Below are 16,790 nucleotides of genomic sequence, written 5' to 3'. Positions count from 1 at the left end.
ATACTTCTGACAGATTTCTACCAGATCTGGAAAGCCTTCAATATAATCTTCTAAATGTTTATTGAAGGTTAGTACACACATTTCTCCTTTTCATTGTAGAAAGGATAAAACCTGTACAACAATTGTGTTTTACAACAGCCCCTTCTCAGTGTCATAAAACTGAAGTTGTAATTTAGGATTGATAGCTACAAAAGAGAACAGGAGTTCAGGATTTTTTGAGTTTAAGACAAACACTTTGCACATGCACCAGTTAAACCTCCAGCACTTACAATCCTGTGAAGTAAATTCAGGCCCTGGGGCTTGATGGGATAAGCACTACAGGTACTTTATAACAGCAAGTGAAATCATCAATTTAACACATTTGATACATGTGCTGTTCAGTTTTTGAAAAGTAAAAAGAAAGCTGAAGGAAATGAACACGGCATAAGACTTGATGCTAAGCATTTTGAAAATGCACATCTAGAATGGAAACATAATTTACCTTGCAGTTACATGAGCATTTCGGAGGCCTCTCTGCAGAGTCAGCAAAGTGCCATGCATTGGCAATAAGCCCGGAGGGAGGTGAGGTCGTTGACCAGCTTGTAGGAGGGAGACCTTGCATTTTTGTAAAGATTTTGATCAGTAATATGAAGCTGGTATTACCTACCTTGACTAAATTCTGACATGTGGAGGATTAGAATATTGTATAAGCATAACTTCATGCCCTCTGAAAAGCTGGCTAATGCCTTATTCTCCAGGTGAGGACAGCATTTCCAGCTCAGTTGGTTTCAAAGGCAAAAGTACACCATACCTACTGCATTAACAGCAAAAGAAATCATCAAGAATCAATACTGACTAAGAATTTTACTTTACATATCAGCAGCAGACTTCAGTGTACACAACATGTATAGTAAGATAAATAAGGAACAACTACATCAACTCCATAATTGAAAATAGCAGCAACTAAAATAAAATCACTCAACATTATTTTAGCTCTATCCATAAGTATGAACCATGTGTAAAGAACAGGGAAGGTATTTAGAGGACCAAATAAACCTAGTCATTGCTCAATATGTACTATTCACTCTAACAGAAAAAACAAATTACTGTTATATTATACATAATATATAAAATTGTACAACTTTTTAAAAATATCATAAAGAACAGAATGACAAACATTGGTTGTATCCCATATATAGGCTAAGGCTCAGTTTTAAGAGAAAAATGTTATAAAGGCAAAATCTAGAGCCTCAAAAGAATACCCATATACAGACTGGGGAAGATTAATGGAGGGTAACTTATACATGAATGGAGGTGCTTGGTGGAAAAAAGCCTTAGCTTTGACTTAGCATTGAGTATTTTACAGCAATCAAATTATGATTTGACTTTGAGAAATAAAACTCTTGAGAGAAAAGGGGTTGTTTCTTAGCTACTGGACACCCAACTCTTGGTAGGGTATTAGGAAGGATTACATAGAGAGATCAGTGTGGAAAGCAGTTGAACCAGTTATATAAATGGTATGAAAGGTAAAGAGTCTGAACTAGAGAATGGCATTGTGTAGCAGAGAAAGAAAGGAATTGATAAACTTTAAGGGGACAAAATGAATAGGCACAATTTTAAGAAGAGTAGATGTAAAGATCACAATTCATCAGCTCAATAACTCTTGGGGCATTCATTCTTTGGTGATTTGAAGCCCCATCATGAAAAGTGTTGTGGTTGGAATCCCTCATGCTCCCAAGAAGCCTCACTGTATTGAAGGCTTGTTTGCCAACTGGGATTTGGGAAACTGAATGGATCCTGAGTTTTAACTTTATAGAATGGATGAACCCATGAACAAGTGCATTAACTCAATGAGCTGTTAGGAAGCAGTGCCTAGGATGCAAGTCACTGGGAATATGTGTGCCTTTGAGTGGAAATCTTGTCCCCGTGCCCTCTTCTCTGGCTCTTTCCCCTTCTCTACCTCTTGGCTGCCATGAATTCATCAGCTTTCCCCAGCACGCCTGTCCACCAATGATGTTCTTGTTTTGGAGCCAGCTACATGGATTGAAACCTCTGAAAGCACATGCCAAAACAAATATTTCCTCCATTAAGTTCTTTATGCCAGCTACTTGGCCATAGCAATGGGAAGTGGACAAACACAAACTATACCAGCTCTCCAAGTAAACGTAGGTGTTAACAACAGCACATAGTAACATAAATATAGGCAGGAGGAGGAACCACTTTAAACCTGTATGTGGTTTTACAATGCTGAACAGAACTTCAGGGAAAACTGTTCCTAATGCTCTACCCTAAGTTGTAGAAGCCTTACACAATTATATATAAATAGTGTGCTAGAATGTTCTTAGCAACTCTATTCAAAATTGCCTCAAAATAGAAACCATTTAAAATATGCCATCAGTAAAGTTGGTAAACAAAATCTTCTACATCCTTATGATGGAATAGTAGTCACCAGTGAGAATAAGCAAATTATCACCTCACAGAACAACATAGATTATTTCTCATTAACATGATGCTAAATGTAAAAAGGCAGGACAAATTTATATTGTTGATTCTGCTGGTACAAAGGAGACACAATTTTATGATGTCAGAAGTCAGCATAATGACTCGTTTTGACAGAGATGGTGCCTGGAAGGAGATAGGGCAAACTGTGTGCTTCTAGCAGTGTCTCATGAGGGTCACATGCGTGAAGTTAGTTTGACAGAATCAACCCTGTCCCTTTAAGATTTTTAGACAATATATTTTTCTGCATTTATATTATATGTTGACAAAGCAAGTTTTAAAAATCTTACTCAGTAGCTGGGTGTGGTATTGCATGCATTTAATCACAGCACTAAAACAGAATTGTAAACCCGAGCCCAACCTCGGTGGTTTAGCAAGATCCTGTCTCAAAAATAATGGTTTTTAAAGTCCAGGGTTGTAGCTCAACACAAAGGCCCAGGACTCAGTCTTTGATGGGAAAATACAACAAAACAAAGAAGAGGAAGACTGAAAAGAAGAGAAAAAAAATGCACTATGTAAGAAATTATTTTACTTAGTGTAATTTCTTACACTGTAAGACATTATCAAAGATAGAAAATGAGTCATCCCTGAGCAAATGCAAGTCAGCCCCTCAGAGAGGTCTAATATTTCAGTAGGAAGCATTATACATACTAAGACAGAGAAACAAATTGGCCTCTCCAGGGGTTAATTGTATCACTGGTTTTAAGTGATGCTTCAAAGATATATTCTTTTGATTCTGCAGTCACCTGAATGCTTTCAAGAATTCAGACTTACACAGACTGCCTCAAAAATCATCTACTGGTTGTTTTCTTCAGGGCATATAATCATCCCAAGGTCTTGTGTGGGCTTTCCATGGAAACTCACAAGTGGTCATAGACAGGAACAATGTTCTTCTTTATCCCCTGGAAATAATGGCTTCCAGCCAACTCATGAGAAGAATGAAACTGCCTTGGATCGGACGCCCTGCTGTGCGTTAGAATTTCAGTTACAGCTGCTACCTTGTTATAACGCCCACATTTCTTCACTTCCAAGGCCAGCTTCTCAGAAAAAAAAAGTCTGTCTTCATTGTCTAATTATCAATTTCACATTCCTTGAAAATAGGCTATGGCTAAAACACGTGTATGACTCAAAATATTATTGTAAAATTAAGATCTGGAACAATAAAAAAATTTCCAATCAGTATTAATGGGCTCATCTAACAGAAAAATGATGACATAAAGTTAGCAGTTTTCTTAAATTTTAACTTCTTAATGAACAGATTTATTATTAGAAATAGGAAATGATTTAGACAAATGGGGAGGGGAAAAAAAAAAAAAAGAACTTCCCATGGAACAAGGTGGGCCAAGAACTAGTTTGCGAGCACTGGCAGCCAGCCGAAAGCACCCCCATAAGGGGACATGCAACTTTAATCTTTATTATGGAGTGATCATAAGTGGACGGATTCTGAACGCCATCTGCTCTCAGTGAAGCATTGGAGTTACAGGCTGTTCACTCTGATATGCCCTTCACCTCTGCTCTCCAATTTTACCTGCAGTCCCGTTTTGAAAGGTTGAGTTTTATTAAATGGAAAAGTCTATTATAATTAATATTCTTTACAAGAGCCATTTATTTTTAACGAAGAGCAGAATGAGCAGCTGAGATTCTAAATATGATTATCTATCAGAGGTTTCCAAGCAGGAGCAGGTTGAACTTTCTGTTGTGTGCTCAGATGAATCTTTGAATGTCAGACACTCTATCAACTCTTGAGCCCACCTGGGTTGTAATGGAGGTATCCAATTTGGAATAGTGATAAAGAGCTGGAGATAAGTATCCTGCCCACAGTATAATTTTTTTAAAAAGCTGTACAGTTTGGATTTTAATATTATAATATTCTAAATTAAACAAAGAATGTATCTCGAATTTATTGTGCCCCATTGAAACATAAGCTCAAGTGACTTTAGTTGTTATGTAAACAATCTACTAAAACTGTATAGCATAAGACAAATCTGACATTAAGTGTATTTGACTACTTGAAATATAGGGAATTATAGCAGGCTGAATACTGTCTTACCATGTTATTTACCTGAGTCCTAACCTTTGGCAATTGTGAGTGTGACTCCATCTGGAAATAGTGTTAATAAAGATGTAACTAATGATCGTAAGATGAGAACATTCTGGATGTAAGGTGCCTTATGTTCTTATGAAACAAACAAGGAGACATTTAGGTGAGAGACATAATAAGGAAAGCTGTTTGAAGATGGATGCAGAGATTAGAGTGATTTATCTGTTAGTGAAGAAATATCAAATGTTTACAAAAGCAATGAGAAGGTAGCAAAGAGACCTGGAATGGTTTTTTCTTCAGAACATTCAAAGAAAAAGTAATAGCCACCAGCATGATTTTGGACTTCCAACCTCCAGAAATGCGAGAGACTACAGAAATTTCCTTTTCCATAGTTTCACTGTCCATAGTTTCTGTCTACTCTTATTTGAGAACATTGTATGGAAGAATCCAGAAATAAGCAATATGTAAGTTTTAAATTGTGTGCTATTCTGTATAGCATGAGGAAATCTCACAATGTCTCACAACATTCCTCCCTTTCCGGTGTATACACAGTGTATATGCTACTCCCCCATTAGTCACGTAACAGCCATCTCAGAGGAAGATCCACTATTACGGCATCAAAATGCTTGTGTTCAAGTAGCACACATTGTACTTAGTAATGTCTCCAGAGGGTAATAGTAGGGGTACCAGAAAGTCCAAAATGCCAAAGAAAAACTGTAAAGTAAATTCTATAAATGAGAAGTTTAAATTTCTTGACTGGGGAAAAAAACAACAATAACAAAAATGTATGGTGAGAAAAGCTGGGGATGTAGCTCAGTGGCACAGGTGCCTGCCCGGCAAGTGCAAGGTCCTGAGTTCAATTCTTGGCACCAAAAAAAAAGTATGGTGAAGTTGCTACAATTTATACAAAGAACGAACCTTCTATCCATGTTATCATGAAAAAGGAAAATGAAATTGGTGGTAATTTTGCTATTACACTTCAATTTGTAAAACTTATAGCCACAATATATAAGTGCTTAGCTAAGATGGCAAAGTTATTACATTTAGGTGTGGAAGACATGAACAGAAAATATTCACACACCAGAAAGCATTGAGCCTATATGAAAACTTCATCAGAGTTCCCTGAAATGTGTGACCCTGCTCCTCTATTTACTTCAAGTAAGGGATGGTTGTGCACATGCAGAAATAGACATAGGCAGGATCCAGTACTATCTGCAGTTTCTGGCATCCAGTGGGGGTCTTCAGACATATCCCCTCCCCCAAATAAAGAGAAGTTGTAATACAGTTTTCCTGTCTTAAGTAAGCTAGTCTGTGCTAATTTGTTACAACAGCTCTAGGAAACTATTACAGGGATAATCACTGTTAATTTATATTTTCTGATTAATTTTTTTGTGAGTTTAGGAAAATTGACTTTCAGAAGACACTGGTGGTTTAAGTTGTTAAACCTACATGATTTTTGCCCTCCTTACTTTTATTTCACATTTTTTTTTTGGTCATTCACTTCTTTCTTCCTGTGCTATGACATGTTAGAGAGAATGCTTAGAAACTCAAAGAATTCTTTAGGGGAAACATTTCAGGTAACATCATAAAAATAAAAGATTCCAACAACTTCATGGGAGTTTTTTTTCACAGATCCTTCAGACAATCCTTGAACAATATAATGTGTCAAGATGACAATACATTGCATACGCCAGAAGGGTTATAAATGTTATCTTTTAGGTATGTTAGCACTGTTGCTTACTCTGACTATGGAAATATAAAACACTTGTGCCAAAGATAATGTACATTTACACATGAAATTAGCCTGCCATTGTACTTTCCTGATTAGTGTCACCAGAATGTCTGGTGACTTACAAAAGGCAAGCTCCCACCACCCAAATAACATATGTCACTATTTCCTGTACTTCCATGACAGGGACCTCTCTGAAAGGATACCACTAAATTACTTTCAGAACACATACTTATGGCACAGCATAACTCAATTATTCTGAAGGCATTTTTTACATGTATCATTTGCTACTTAAAGATTTATTGTTCTGTCCCTTAAGGAAAACACTGGAGCAAACAGAAAACAATTTATTCCTAATTTGCAAAGGCAGTAACAACCAACCTTGACCTCTGAAAATGAGATTACTAAGGATAATGTTCTAAAAATCTATTTGTCATCAAACAGAATTTTTAAGCAGAGTTATCTTTTAAGATTGAAGCACTTGTCTTTTAAGACTATTCCTTATCTTGTGAAGTTGCCCTTGTGAAAGATGAACAATGACAAAATATCAGAGTATTAGGTTTGACAGAAGATAGCTGGGGGAAACAGACAGAATTTCAATGTTAACAAATATTTTAAACTTTTCTTTTCAGTAACTCTAATGGTACACGCATAAAGAAAAGTGGCCAGAAAGTCTTTTACAATAATAATAGATGCTCAGCAATTACAGTCATAATTTGGATACAAGAAACACTTCAGTACAATAAAACAAAATTCATTTTTTTAAAGAAAACCACTTCTCAAAGGAGTTAAATGCATTTAAGATATTTGAGAGCCAATAAGTCATACAGGAAGTCACAAGACTAGGTTATAACAAATGCATTGAATTTATTTTAAGTGTTAGGACAAAAGTTATGCTAATTTGCTTTTTAAAAATTTCCTTACCTGGGAAGTGCAGGTTGAGGGGAAATGATTTCTATATTAGTTACCTTGGTCTGTGGCTGAAAAAATTATCACAAATTGGGTGAATTAAGAAACACTAGAAATTTATTTTTCCACGATTCTAGAGGATAGATGTCCAAAACCAAGTTGCTAGCAAGTCAGTGCGCCCTCTGAAGGATGTAGAAAGAATATCTTCTGTCTTGGGTTTGCTTCTGGTGGATCATAGCAATCTTTGCCCTGCCTTAGTTTGCAGCTATGCCGCTTCAAGTTTTGCTCCATCTCCGCCTTTTCTGTAGCTCTTACTTCTCTGTTGTCTTTCTGTGTGTCTGTTCCTTGTATTAGGACAGTGTTCACTGGAGTTAAGGTCTACTCTAATCTAGTCTTACCTCTTCTTCACTACTTGTAAGTGTAAAGACTCTTTAGAAAAATGTCCCGTCTTGAGGTTGTAGGTAGACATGAAATTGGGAGAACTCTGTTAAAACCACTAAATTAAAATAACTCATTTTTATTATTGTTCCTAATTAATGCAGGGCATTTGAGTCTTCATGAACCTTTATATAAGGGTGGGTGAAAAATACATTATTCCATCTCAGCATTTACCTGTAGGGCAGGTTTTAACACCTCCTATTAGTTGGCCCAGGTAGTTAGAAAGTACAGTGTGGTAAAATCCCAAACTGAAGTTAGCTTTTCACAATACCTTGAACCCTGGCACTGACAGATAAATGCCTGTTTTTAGAAACCATTGGCAGATGGATAAACCTAATAAATGGAAAATTAATTCAGTAGTATTCTGTTGTTACTGGATAAATGAAATTGTCTTTATAAATACAATATCTCTTCCAATTACCTAGAATCATAGACAAACTATCATTTCTTCTTCAGCATCCATTATTATGATTTAGAATAACTGCATAAAAGATTGATACTCCCCTGAAATCTGATAGTCCTCTCTCTTCTGTGAAGGGTCACTGCTGTAATTAGATCTTTAATACACTCCAAAGCCCCTTGTGTTTAAAAGCATGATTCCGGTATTGCACAGTTGGGATGTGATAGGAATGTGGAAAGGCAGGGCCTACGGAGACACCTCAGGTCACTGAGGCAGTCAGAGGTGATTCCAGGGTCTTGCACGCCCTTTCTTCTGTCTTTTGTTTCCTAGCTTGGGATGAGGTGAGAACTACTACTGTGACATGGTGCTTCACCAGAACCCCAAAGCAAGATGGCTAAATAAACTTGGATATAAACCTCCTACACTGTGAGCCAAAATAAACTCTTCTATCTTAATTAACTCAGGTATTTTGTTACAGTGATGGAAAGCTGAGTGACATAGTCACAAATAAGTATTTTTTTCTCAGCAATTTCTAATTTCTGTCCTTCTGGCTCTGCAGTGCAAAGATGGTAGGAGTCTGTGTAAATTACAGAATCTGACAGAAATGAATGACTTTTTTAAATTTTAGTTTGTTTTAGTATATGCTTGAGATACATAATAATTACATTCAAAGTGGAGAACTGGTCCATGTACATATTGCAACCCGATTATTTTTACTCCCTCTCCCTGCCCTCCCTTCAAACCTCCCTCCTTTCCTACATCCCCTTCCCCCCTCACAGTCTTAGAAATGCAACAATTTTCAGAGCTAATATGTTTACTATATGCTTTACATGACTACCCCCCCTTGAGGAAAAGATACCTATGAATTTAGGACCCTCTTTCTTTTGAGTTTAAGGTTAAAAATACTAAACTTTTCAAGGTCACAATCCCAGTGAATGAATAACCTATCATACAAAACCAGAGTATGAGTCGGAGCCCAGGTACTCTGAGATTACACCACCTGCCGTGTAATTCTTTCTTCAGTCTCATAGCTGCATACAAGCTGCTCAGCGTCTTCTGTGCTCTCCACACTTGTAGGGGATTCTGTGCCTCAGGCCTCTTGTTGAGCTACCCAATCCTCAACCAATAGATTATCTTTCTTTTTCCTTTAAAGTTAGAAATCCTCTGCTATCTCTCTGCTAGGCTACAAGCCTCAGAATTTCTAGATCAACAATCTCTATAGGTCTCCACTCACTCCCAGGCTATTTCTTTTGCCATCTAAATGAAAAATATAGAAACATATTTCTTTCCTTTTAGGATTTCATTACTCTTCTCAGAATGAAAAAAAAGAGACTATTTACAAACATGGAAAAATTATGAGTTTTATGGAAACATTTCCCCCTTTTTAAAATTTTTCTGCACAGAAATCTTAACAAATATTTAATGATCATTTCAAGACTACTTGAACCAGTTTTCCCAAAAATTGCAATGATCAGAGCCTAAGTTTGTCTGAATGAAGCTAAATTCTCTTAATTTAAAAGGAAAAAAAAAAGTGCTTTATTTTTAGTGTGGTTTTGTTTCTGCTTTTCTTTCCTCTGTGGAGGGTCTGATCATTAAAATCTGTGGAATGTCCAAAACGAGTTTAACCCGGTTGCAGGATCCCCAGAGCAAACTTTGGACTCCTCCACCAACTGATTCACTCGAACGTAAGAGCAAAGTGCACAGTCTGCACGTTTCTTCTTGCTTCAGGGAAGCCACAGGTCACTTCTCCTCCTGTCAGACCTCGGGAACTGTCCGCAGTTGAATCAGCTGTGACCTTAGGCTTGCTTTATTCCATCTTCCCTATGTTCACCTTTGCAACTCTACTCTCTTGAGGTTCTAGTAAATTACTTATATCCCTACTTTTACTTTGTCCTGCTTAATAGTTTCAGTAGAAGAGAAAGAGCCCAGAGGAGCCCCTTGTAAAATGTGCTTAAAAAGAAATCCATCTTAGTGACAGCATACAGTAGTTGTTTTTAGTACTTTATGTCTTAAAAGGTGTATGCACAAAAGCAGTAACTATATTCCAAATGATGCAGAGACAAGTATAACTCAACTTTTACATTATATATTTTTATAATGTGTAGCACAACAGAGATAAAATTGGAACTAGTATGCCATACCTATATGCGTTGGGGGCTGGGGATATAGCTCAGTGGCATAAGCGCCTGCCTAGCAAGTGCAAGGTCATGAGTTCAATCCCTGGTACTGGAAAAAAAGAAAAAAAAATACCTATATGCATTTATCACTTCTTAGAATGAGGAAGACTTAGAAGGAATATACTGTAAGCTATTTTAAACAGGAAAACAAAACACTAAACAATGACAAAAGTGCATACCAACTGCAAAATGCAGGCTTCTACTATGTAAAGGACAGGAACTGAAAAGTCTTCCCTTGAAAGAACAATGAATGTTAAAAGTAGGAAACAAACACACATTCAGATTTTGGATAAGTCACCGGCTGAATGAGCTTGAACAAACTTTCTGCTCTGTCTTCCTCAGTTTCTATATCCCCCAAGTGGAAGCTTTTCTAAACTTACCGTTACAAGATTAAAAAGCAAGACTTTGTGGTAAGGCCCATTGGTGGTACCTAATAGATTTCAGCTCCCATTCCACAGCCCTGTACCCACTTACTAAAAGAATGTACATAGTAAGGTTAGTCTTTCTCTCCATTCTTATCTCTTCTTTTTTCTCTCTTACAGATGATTTCCATTGGGCCTTGAAAACAGAAAGTTTTTTAATTCATATAATGGAGAGAAAAGGCCCTACACAAACTTAAAAATCTTTTCTAAGATATTTGGTTTCTTTGAAAGGTTTGAAGTGACTACTCTTATTTTCCCATGACTGGTCAGAAACTGGACCACAAAATGTTAACTTCTTAAAGCATGCTGCCTTTTCCAGAAAAAAAATTCAGTCAGTGAGAATAGAGCAATGTTCCAGTAATACTGAGTAGTTATTTAGCAATATTTCAATACTCATCAGTGATAAATCTTTTAGCAGGGATGTAATTTAGAAGTTCTAAAATTTAAATACTTTTGAGCTATCTGTATAAGTAAAAAATTGATTTTTATGGGAATATAGAATTATTTGGCTTAAAATATAAAATCATTGATTGAAGCAGCAATGGAAGGCATGTGTATAATTTTCAATGATTCTTTGCAGGAAATATGTGAGTTTCTTGACATTTTTATTTTTATATTTAATCAAAGGTTTATTCGTGAAACATTTTAAAAGAAGATAGAGTTAGCAAGTTTTCTATTTCAAACAAAATATCATAAATAATTGTATACAGAATTATGTGTATAGTGTAAGTTTTAAATCAGTGACAATAGTTTGAGATTAATCTTATGATTTAGATCTTCTAAATGTTTTCAATGTATATTTTTAAGAGGATATTTATGTAGTGGAAATAAAGGGGAAAAAGTTGAAGCCACTGTCAGTACATAGGTCATAGTCACTAATGTAGCTCAGAATTTTCTGCTGGAGGAGATAACCTACTCATTCCGGGACTTTGATTGGAAAGCTTTGGAGATACTGCCAACCAGGTGCTATCTCTAAGTCAAATGCAAATTATCTTGGTCTAAAGAAGATGATGACTCCATCATTTCCTAGAAGAATGTGTCACAATATTCCTATAAATTGACAAAATTGATTCATTTTCTTAAAATTTAACCCTTAGAGATGAGACTGAAAATCCTTCTTTCTTAAGAAAAGTGTTGTGTTTTCAAAACAAAATAAAAGGTTGGCAAACATCACATAACTAAAAGAAGTCTAGCAACCATTCCAGGTAATTGTAGGATTCACAACATAACCTAAATCCTAATTCTCCATAGCCTTCAAGAAACCACAGCAATAAACAGTAGAAGTAAAGGAAACCATCTGTTATGGTTTGTATTAAATGACACCCAAAGCCTCATGGGCTCATAGGTGGGGATTTGGGAAGATGACTGGATCATGGGGCATGACGCTCAGGAGTGAACTAGTACACTGATGAGTTTATAGCTAAATGTGATTTGGGAGGTGAAGTCTGGTTGGAGGAGGTGGTCACTAGGGGCGTGTCCTGGAAGAATCCCCCATCCCTTTCTCTGCTTCCTGATGCCCTGCTAGGGGCTGTTTCTCCTCTGTTATTCTTTCCCACAATGATGCCCTGCCTTACAGCCAGCCAACTGAAGGCTGAAATCTCTTAACCATGAGCCAAAATAGATCACTCCACCTCTAATTTGCAGGTGTCTGGTGTTGTGTCTTCGCAATGAGAAAGGACCTAAGACATCAACCATCAAGGATGAATATAGCAAACCAACTTCAATTTACATAAAAGTGTAAAATCCTAGACCCAGTAGGGTTATCTATGCCAGTGAATATAAGAGAAAAAACATACTGTAGTTTCTACATACTTAGGAAAAACTGTATTTTCAAAATCACATAATTGCAAAATTTATAAATATTTTATTAACATAGTATCCATATTTATACATGTAAATCTATTTATATTTGTTAATTTATCCACCAATAATCGTCTCTCTATTTACGTGGATATGTGGATCAATAGACACGTCAGCCTAAAATCAACATCTAACTTAAAGGAGCAGCAATGACTGATTTCTCACTAAAGACAAGAACAAGATAAAAATGCCCAGTATCTCCACTCTTATAAAATATTTTAACAGGGCAGTGTAACAAGATTGGAAAAATATATAGAGGCATAAAATTGAAAAGAATGAATAAGATTATCTCTCTGTATATAGATCATCAGACAATATATTCAAAACACTAAAAGAATTGAGTAAAAAAAAAAAGCTATGGCCAGTTGGGCATGATGGCCCATGCCTGAAATCTCAGCACTTAGGAGGCTGAGGCAGGAAGATCACTGCAAGTTCAAGTCCACCCTGGGCTACATAATGAGTTCAAGGCCAGTTTAGACTATACAGTGAGACTTTGTTTAAACAAATATTGTCAATAAGAATTCAGTAAAATAACAGGGTATGTGATTAAAACATTAATAGCTTTAGTATGTCTTTAAATAACCACCAGTTAGACAGCAGAGCAGACAAATTCTGTTTTAAGTAGCAAATAGACAGCTAAAATAGCTAGAAACAAAGTTGAAAAAGTAAGTAAAATATAAATAAATGTTTTAAATTTCCTGAAAGTTTAAAAATAGAACTGGACAAATGGAAAGCCAAATCATCCTCTAAAATAGGTTAAATCATTGTCATAAACATGACAATTGTCTGAAGTTAGCGTAATACAAAATAATCAGAAGAAATACAGAAATTTACTCTGTGACTCCAGACAAGTCCATTACAGCACCTTTGCTTATGAAATGTACCAAACAGAAATTATTAGAAGGAAAATGTGAAAAGGTGAGTAATGACAGGCAAGATCAAACTGTCAGAAATTGAAACATCTTAGAAATTCTTTACAATAGGTTTTATTATCTTTTTCAAAAAATATAGGTAATGGCATATGAATAGTGAGGTAGTAATACTGTAGGGATAGAAAATTTATTATCAACCAAAGTACATAAAGAAATAATATGTAAATCTTCAGTAGCATTTCAAGTTCTGAAGGAAGTGAATTATTTAATCAACAATATTTCAGCAGAAAATGCCCCCTAGCCAGTCTGTTTGTTGCCCAGGTAATAGTTCTGTTACAATTCCTGTTACTTTGATTCTTAGAAATGGTTGGTCACTATGATCCTTAGCTGTTCACTATTATGCACATTGCATAAACTAATCCCAGTTGACAAGCCATTCTGCTTCTGTACTTCCTGCTTGCTTATCACATATAAGCCCTAGACCATCTGAGATCAGAGCCTGATATTTTCGGAATGATCCCAGTCAGTGCCCGTCCACATAAAAAAATCTGCCTCCAAATCCTGGGTGTTGTTTTGGCTTTTCTGCTTGCCATTGCAATATTAGATCAACCAAACAGTTATTTGCAAAAGGATAAAACTGAATCAAAATCCCATATTCAATATAAGAAGTCCAAATTTAGAATTAAAAAACATACTGAACAAATAGATGGAATACTTTAAATCTGAAGGAAGAAAGCAAGCATTTTCTTAATCACTCAAAATTCAAAGCAATAACAAGATACATGCATTGAATATTTTTTTACAAATAAATTACAAATGAAAAATTTGCCAATTATAATACAAGCAAATAGTTTATCCTCCTACCATAGAAAAAACTCCAAAAAATTACAAAGTTATGAATATTCACAATAAAAGCTGAGCAAGAAATATGAAGAACAATCTTACAAAAAAAGTCATCAGCCTCATTCATAGTAACATATGTATAAATGCAACTACAAAATAGTGCAATTTCTCACCTATTAAACTGATGAATCTCCAAAAGTTTTATAATACAATTTGGTGACAGTGCTACCGGGAGGAAGGCCCTCAATGAAATTGATGGAATGGTTACAAAACAGCATAATTTCTCAAAAAGAGAACATGAAAACATTAAATGAAATTGCACAAGTATTAACCCATGGACTCATCATTCCCATCATAAAAATCTCATCTAGGAGAGAAAAAAACCCATTCATTTACAAAATAGCAAGGATGATGATTATTCAGAGAAGAATTATTCAAAACAGCAAAATATTAGAAGCAATCCAAATGTTCAGCACTATGGGACAGATTTAATGAACAACTGTCCTTCTTACAAAAAAGCATATTACCTAGCAATGAAAACAAGAGCAGTATTTATGTACTGATAGCAAATGATCTCTAGGATACATTAAATGAAATATGTAAAGAGGTTTACATCATATTAGTATGTATTTGCTTATTTTTATAAAATATAAACACTGAAAAGGGGAACAAAACATAGCACAGAAAATGGGATAAAAGATTTCTCTGAAGGCAATTTAATATATCTTTTAAGATATGAAAGTGGATTTAATTGTTAAATTATAAATAAATCTTTAGAAATAATCCTAAAGTTAAAAACAGTGTAAAACAAATTAATAAAAATCTGTGCAATATATTCTGAGACAAGAAGAAATTTTATGAGTTTCACTTAGTGTTTCATTTTTTACTAGTACTATTGGTATAATTATGAAGTGTAAAATTAGTCATGTAAGTGTGTACAGTAATTAGGAACCAAGTATTTCATTATATGAGAAACAGAATAAAATTTAATGAATTTAAAGAAAGAAATCCAATTAAATCTGTATTAGAAATGTCATATATGCTATAATTATAAATACATATGTATTTATCTCTATCTAGCTATACCTAATCCATCCGTATCTCTTTATTTTTATATGTGAATCTTTGCAATTTTGTCACTGAAATTATCTAAAAGTAATAAATTCATATCAGTGCGAACACCTAGAGCTGATTTCTAGAGTATTTCTCACTTTGGGCAGCAAGGTTCCTTAGAAAGATGGCTGATACGAGGTCCAGAGAAGAAAAAGGTAAAGGAGAGCTTGGGCTATCATTTTTGACAGGTACACACAAGTTAATGGGAACTTAATCAGGGACACAGGGTTGGTTACACAAATTTGAAACAATTTGATTATCACAGATAAAATGAATAAATAAGAATATTTCAGGGGGCTGGGGATTTAGCTCAGCGGCAAAAGCACCTGCCTGGCAAGCGCAAGGTCGTGAGTTCGGTTCCCGGTACCGGAGAAAAACCAAAAAAAAAAAAAAAAAAATTTCAATCTTGGTTATTTTTTGCATGATGCCATTATATCATTTATTCAGTAAATTATATGTGAATGCCAATTAGAAATATGCATGGACATATTCTGAAATGCACATACAAACACCTATAAAATCCCCCCCACACACAATACAAATTTGCAGAATATCTGATGGTTCCACCTTAAAACAAATGATCCAACTCAGTATCCCTAAAGGGAGTGAGAACTTAACATGTTGTGCTTTCTGATATGTTAATTTGAAAACAATATCATTATCTTGCTAGCATTCTTAAAATGCTAAACTGAATAGTTGTAACTTTCAGTGCACATACAATACACATGATAGAGGGAAAGTGTAATGATCTATGAAGAGACAATCAGGCAATTCTAGGACACGGAACATTCTACAGGACAAGTGGTCAGGTGTGTTTAAAGAATTAATGTCGTAGGATTAAAAATAAGAAAAGTTTGATCATAGACTTAAAAAGAGTAATGAACCAAAGCAATCAAATAAAACGTGAATAACGAATGACTCATTTTTAAGGAGTAAAAAGTTAAAGATTCTAAAGTAAATGCAAATAAAGAGGTTAATTTATAGTCTTTACATTAGATTATACAATCCTCCTTTAGTATCCACAAGAAATTATTTACTGGACTCAATCCACAGTTGACACCAAAATGTACAGATGCTCAAGGGTCTCATATGAGATAGTATAGAATTTGAACATAATCTGTGCGCACGCTCCCATTTGCTTTAATAACCTCTACATCATTTATAATATTTAACATAACATAAGTAATTGTTATTCTCAACTTCCTAGGGAATAATGACAAGGAAAAATTCTGCACATGTTCAAAACAGATAAAATTTTAAAAAATATTTTCCAACATTGGTCCAACATTAGTTGAATCTGTAGATACAGAATCCATTGACAGAGGTTACCAGCTCTATTAGGTAGTGTTGTTACATTTCACCCTGTTTATAATTATGGAAAACATTCTTTATTTCTTAGAAGACACATTCTGAAATTTTTAGAAGTAAAGTTTCATGCTTTCCTCAATTTGTTTTCAAATGATTCAGCAAAGGTATTAAAATCTATACAGACAAAACAATATAGCAAA

The sequence above is a fragment of the Chinchilla lanigera genome, unplaced genomic scaffold, assembly GCF_000276665.1.
Source record: "Chinchilla lanigera isolate Chin_1 unplaced genomic scaffold, ChiLan1.0 scaffold00007, whole genome shotgun sequence".
NCBI classification, from domain to species: Eukaryota; Metazoa; Chordata; class Mammalia; order Rodentia; family Chinchillidae; genus Chinchilla; species Chinchilla lanigera.
Note: the sequence above shows the minus strand (reverse complement) of the source record.